The following is a 6,000-nucleotide window of genomic DNA, read 5'->3' as shown; positions in this document are numbered from 1 at the left end:
ATTCATGTCATTTATAATAGCATGAGTATACTAAAGTATACTAGTGTCCTCAACACAAACTTGTAGCTATTGAGAAGTAATGCGTTACCTAACCTCATTTACCATTATATGGTACATAAGTATTTGGAAATAACCTAATATGTACAATCAGTAGATACATTTTAATTTGTCAATTAAAATTTAAGTCAGACCTTTCATGACAGCACAGTGAGTAAAGGTATTTGGCACCAATTTGTATGAACTGGATTTGATCCCCAGGGTCCCTAGAGAAAGAACTTGTCATCTGATTTTACACACACACACACACACACACACACACACACACACACACACACACACACACCATGCATGCACACATATTAATAACTTATGTAGTGCAATTTTAAAAATTAAGTTTACTGAGGAGCAATTGTAGTTATACTGGGGGGGGGGGCACGGCTAACATGGGGTTGGTAGTCAGCCTGTGTTTAGGGTTTGTTCCTCAGCCATGTCTGAATTAAATACAGCAAACACCATTAACTTCTCTTGCTGAATCTAATTCAGCAATGGAAGACAGAAGCCTTAGAGAGGCGTCAGTTCTCATTTTATTGAGTAATATGTAAGAAGACAGCTTTTTATGTTTGCAATACTTTCATAAAATCCAAAAGGTCAAATTCAGATGTAAAACATATGACAAGCTAACCATGCAAATGCACCTTGGAGTGCACTGTGAAATTGTCCAAAGCATATAACTTTACAGGCTGCAGTGGACTGGAAATGAGGACGAGAATCTAATACTCAGCCAAAATATTTTTCTGGTGACATAATAATTGGGGAGCCAAGAACCACATCACACTCCAGCTTTCTGGCTTCTTCCCAGGAGTCTAAACATTTGTTTCTTGAGAAATACCACTTGAATAATTTCTTGGCCTCTGGACAGGATACCATGAGGCTAAAATCTCAATGCTCTTGTTTTTTTTGTTATTTTTGTTTTTTGTTTTGTTTTTTGTTTTTGTTTCTTTTGTTTGTTTGTTTGTTTGTAATCTGGAGCCAGGAAATTTTAATATTTTAATGTGTATTTCTTACACTTTGATAATACAATTATAGTTCAGATAATCTCAGTTACAGTTCCTTACATTATTCTGAAAGAAAAAAGTCCTAGGGAAAGAGAAGCTCTATAGATTATAGAAGGTTCTATATGCTGAGTCTTAAAAGATCTGCATCTCTCTAGGGAGGTGTTACTGGAGTCCTTAAAGTAAGTCATAGCTATATACATATAGGTCAATCACAGAAAACAAGAGGGGTCTTCAGAGCAGATTGGTGAAGAATTGTATTCATTGATATATAAAAAAAACGAAGTCTGAGGGCTAACCTACTTGTTGCCTTAAAAATATACAAATGACTCAGATGTGGAAGACAGTCATTCAGTCATTTTTTTTATTCTCGAATGATGCAATAGACTCAAGAAGGGCCATGAGAGATTTGCCCTAGACTTAAACAGAAATCTTTATTGTGAAATATTGGAAACGGTTCCTGAGGAATGTTGTGGCACTACAGGGGATTATAAATAGGAGAGCCTTATCTGTTGATGGTATGAGAATCACCGCAAGACCTACTGACCCTCAGCTTTCTTCTATAGGACTGGATCTTCTACACTAGTTCTTTGGGAATTGTGCTGTCTTCATATAATGACATATTGCACTAGCGTGATTTCCATTTTGTTGGCTGGTTGTATGAAGTATATATATTTTTAAATGTATTCACTGATGAATAGTATTTGTATCATCCATTCTGTTCTGGAAGAAGAGATTACTATTACCAGTCCACATGCCATGCCAGTCCACAAACATTCTACTATCTTAAAATTTTAATTTTGCAAAAGAAATAAGCATTTATTTGAGTAATTATCCTTTCACAGATATCAGGAAGTTAGCAGATTAGAAATTCTATTCTTGTTAGCTGATTTGTTTCAGTTCATATTAATAGCTCTACATAGTGCTTGTAGAGACAATTTGCAAGAAGTTTCTGGATCCCACGCATATTTTGAAAGGTAGGTTTATATTTTCTTAAAATTGTAACAAACTGTGTAAGGTAACTTCTTCTGTAGTGAAGGCAAAGATTATTTAAAGGGCTTTTCTGGGGAGTAATTTGAGTTGACTATGATATTCAGCACTGTTCCTTCATGATTTTCAAAACTGAAGTACTAAAGAAAAAAGATGTGAACAGGCTTATAGTGGTGACAGACCTTGGGCCAAAACACAGGTCCAATATCTCATAACACACACCACTGTGTCTTGCTCTGTTACTTATCAGAAGTCTGTGCATATCTGTTAAATGTGACAATCTTTTGGTCCATTAATTTGTAGCAGCCACGATGAAATGACATAGAATAAGAAAAAATGTTTTTTTTTTGAAAGATGCAGGCAAGGCACCATGGCACAGTATTGTTATATTTCTTATTACTTTAAAGAGAGCTTTTACCTTTTGAAATTCTAGGATTGCACATGGGTATTGGTTTACCATGCTTGAGAATAAAAGCAATTGATAGGTATAGTAAAAATATACTTTAAACATTATAGACAATAGTTAAGAAAATAAGTAGGGTGATCATTGGCTGTGAAAGAAACTTATGAAAAATTGTGTTCATAGCCATTAAGTTCTCTAAAGTGATCATAGCAAGCAACATCTATGTCACGCGAATTTGAAGCTCCATCTGTGTCATCAAGTATCTGGACAACATAACAAGAATTGTGAGGCAGTGCAGCAGTTTGAAAGCCTAGTGATAAATAATGTGAACAAATCTGGTAAGGCAGACCTACACACCAGCAACTAATCTGTCCGTTTTCTTTCCCTCTTTTATTTCATTTCCTCTGGCTTTTGTATCTCCAGCAAATATGCACACAAAAATAAAATATGAAATATATCTTGCAGTCCAGTTCAGGAGGCAGAGGAATAATAGATATGATACATTCTCACGAATAGAGGTTTGTTTTGGTTCATTTGTTTTAGGAAATGTATCTGTGTGAATCTATGCTATGGGGTCTCAAAAAAGGAATGATGTATGTGATAAATAGGAAGATTCTACTATCTTCTGCCTTGATTATTTTACATATTTCCTTACTGGACTTATTGTTAGATTGCTTGCCTTCCTACTCTTTTACAAAGACTCTAGTTCAATGTAATAAGTCATAAGAAAAAATAGTTTAATACTCATTAACATGTGAAAATGATATTGAAGCCTTTATAAATACTTCAACACATAGCAAAAGTAAGTCTCATGTATTAAAACTGTCAGGTTTTCCTCCATTATGCTGTTGCCTTACATGAACTAGCAAATTATCAGAAATTATCAGAACTATCAGACTAGCAAACTATCAGAAAGTGATGACTGCTTTTTTCTCTTTCTATTTTATGGAAATTCGTGGTTTTACAATTAATTCTGGCATATGAACCTAATCAAAAAACCAGGGAAGAGATATGTTTATTATTTAATATCTGATATTTTAGGAGTTTGAATGATTGTGGAAATCTGTCTGTTATATTTCATTCAGAGGAGCAACTTGACATTTTAGTAGTGAAACTGGAAGAATTTCTGGTAACTATTTACAGAAATTGGTTTCTTTATAGAGTTATGAAAGCAGCTGAAGAGGCTTCAGTGCAGTCAGTTGTGGTGTAAGGTCACTGTTCATTTAAGAATTCCTACTCTCCCATCTCATTCTTGTTTGATATTTCATCATTATTTTACTTTGTCTTGTAAGAATGTCACTTCCCTGATGTATGCATCAGTGTCTTCAGACATTGCTCCTCACACATCTTGGAAACTTAGGGTCAGTTTGTCTGTACCTTGTTACCCACATTCAAGAAAAGAATTTTGTCATATTGCACAAACATGCAGTTGAAACACTTAAACATAACTATTCCTTCTCCATGTAGCCTTTTAAAGTACTTTATGTGAACTGCTGATCTTGTTGATCTTCTCAAGTGCTGGGATTATAGGAGTATATCATCATACATGGTACTTGAAAATGAACCCTAGGCTTCCTACATACTAAGAAAGTCATCTACAATACGAACTGCTCCTCATCCTCAGCGCCATCAGCTGTGATTTTTTTAGAACAAGTAAATTCAGTTTCGACAGCTAAGTATGTCAATATTAGCAATTGTAGCTCTAAGAGATAGCAAAAAGGAAATCCTGACAAATTACTAGACAGGTAAATGTTCTTTAATGTGTCATGCTATCACCTTCAAATGAAAACTTTCCATCAAATAGTGTCCATGTAGTCTGGGAACATCCAAGTACTCCACCTTTTCCATTATTTTGTATTCAATTACTTTTTTGAAACAGTTTCTTTTTTTTTTCTTGTTTTCCTTTTTCTTTCTTTCTTTTTTTTTTGTTTTTTTGTTTTTTTGTTTTTTTGTTTTTTTGTTTTTTGAGACAGGGTTTCTCTGTATAGCTCTGGCTGTCCTGAAACTCACTTTGTAGGCCAGGCTGGNCTCGAACTCGGAAATCCGCCTGCCTCTGCCTCCCAAGTGCTTGAATTAAAGGCGTGTGCCACCACTGCCAAGCATTTGAGGTAGTTTCTTTATGTAAGAACCGAATTCTGGTCTGGAACCCTCTATGTTCTGCTCTCTCTTCTTAGCTCCCTCTAGTGTTGGGAATAGAATCCAGAATTTCAGTATGTTAATCAGGCATTCAGAAGAATATATTTAGACTTTACCTGAACTTTGAATAAATGAGATTGTCATTACATAATATACTTTTGCTTGTTTTTTTTTATGATGTATTCTTATCTCAGGAATGCTATTTCAATGAATGCAGGAGATTGTCTCTGTGTGTCAATTGTTTAGCACAACATTTAATACCTATTTATTGAATAAAAGATTGAAAGAACAACAGAATGGTAATAACCAATGAGTCATGAAGGGCTGAAGAAAATATTGAACGTATTTTCAAAGATCCACTGCCAGACGGGGCTGGATGTGGTGAGGTATGAGCAAATTTGGAGGATTGAGAATTTCAAAGATCCATAGCAAAAACACTGTCTAAAAAAAAGGGCAACCCTCAGTCAAGGCAGTCAGAGACAAACATAGAGATAAATGGCCAATCTAAAGAAGTTCATCCTGGTGTTACTGTAAATGATCAAATCATTCAGATGTTGTGTTTTCTGGCCACTTCAGTGTCAGTGTTAATATATGGTAAGTATGATCTATAACATCTCTGAGTCTCTTCAAATTAAATGAAAGTATTCATAAAATATTTTTTCAAAACCTTATTTAGCAACTCATTTAAGCATCTTTTTCTCTTTTCTTTTCTTTTATTGGATATTTTCTTTATTTACATTTCAAGTGTTTTCCCCTTTCCAGGTTTCCCCTTCAAAACCCCCTATCCCATCCCCCTCCCCTTGCTTCTATGGTCATGCTCCCCCTCCCACCTACGCACTCTCACCTCCCTGCCCTCTTATTCCTCTACACTGGGTCATTTAGCCTTCACAGGACCAAAGGCCTCTCCTCCCATTGATGCCTGACAAGGCAGTCCTCTGTTACATATGTGGCTGGAGCCATGGGTCCCTCCATGTGTACTCTTTGGTTGGTGGTTTAGTCCCTGGGAGCTAGGGGGGCGGGGAAGTGTCTGGTTGATTGATATTGTTGTTCCTCCTTTGGGGTTGCAAACCCCTTCAGCTCCTTAAGTCCTTTCGCTAATTCCTCCATTGGGGACCACATGCTCAGTCCAATGGTTGGCTGCAAGTATCCACTGTAAAACCAATATGCATTAGTAAAATGACAATTGAAAAGATTAATTCTTATTTTTTAATCATTATTTTTCTTTGAAATGATAGTCCCCTAGCTTTTGGAAATTTTCTGTTGGTTGTTCAGTGTCCATCTGGGACTTCAATCCAAGAACATGCATGTGTACACTCATGTTTCCTGTTAATCACTTATTAAAATTTTGATTATGTGCTCATTTCTGACACAACATTATCAAGGAGAAAACGGAAAGATCATGATTTGTATGATTATTTC

Source organism: Mus caroli, chromosome X (assembly GCF_900094665.2).
Source record: "Mus caroli chromosome X, CAROLI_EIJ_v1.1, whole genome shotgun sequence".
NCBI classification, from domain to species: Eukaryota; Metazoa; Chordata; class Mammalia; order Rodentia; family Muridae; genus Mus; species Mus caroli.
Note: the sequence above shows the minus strand (reverse complement) of the source record.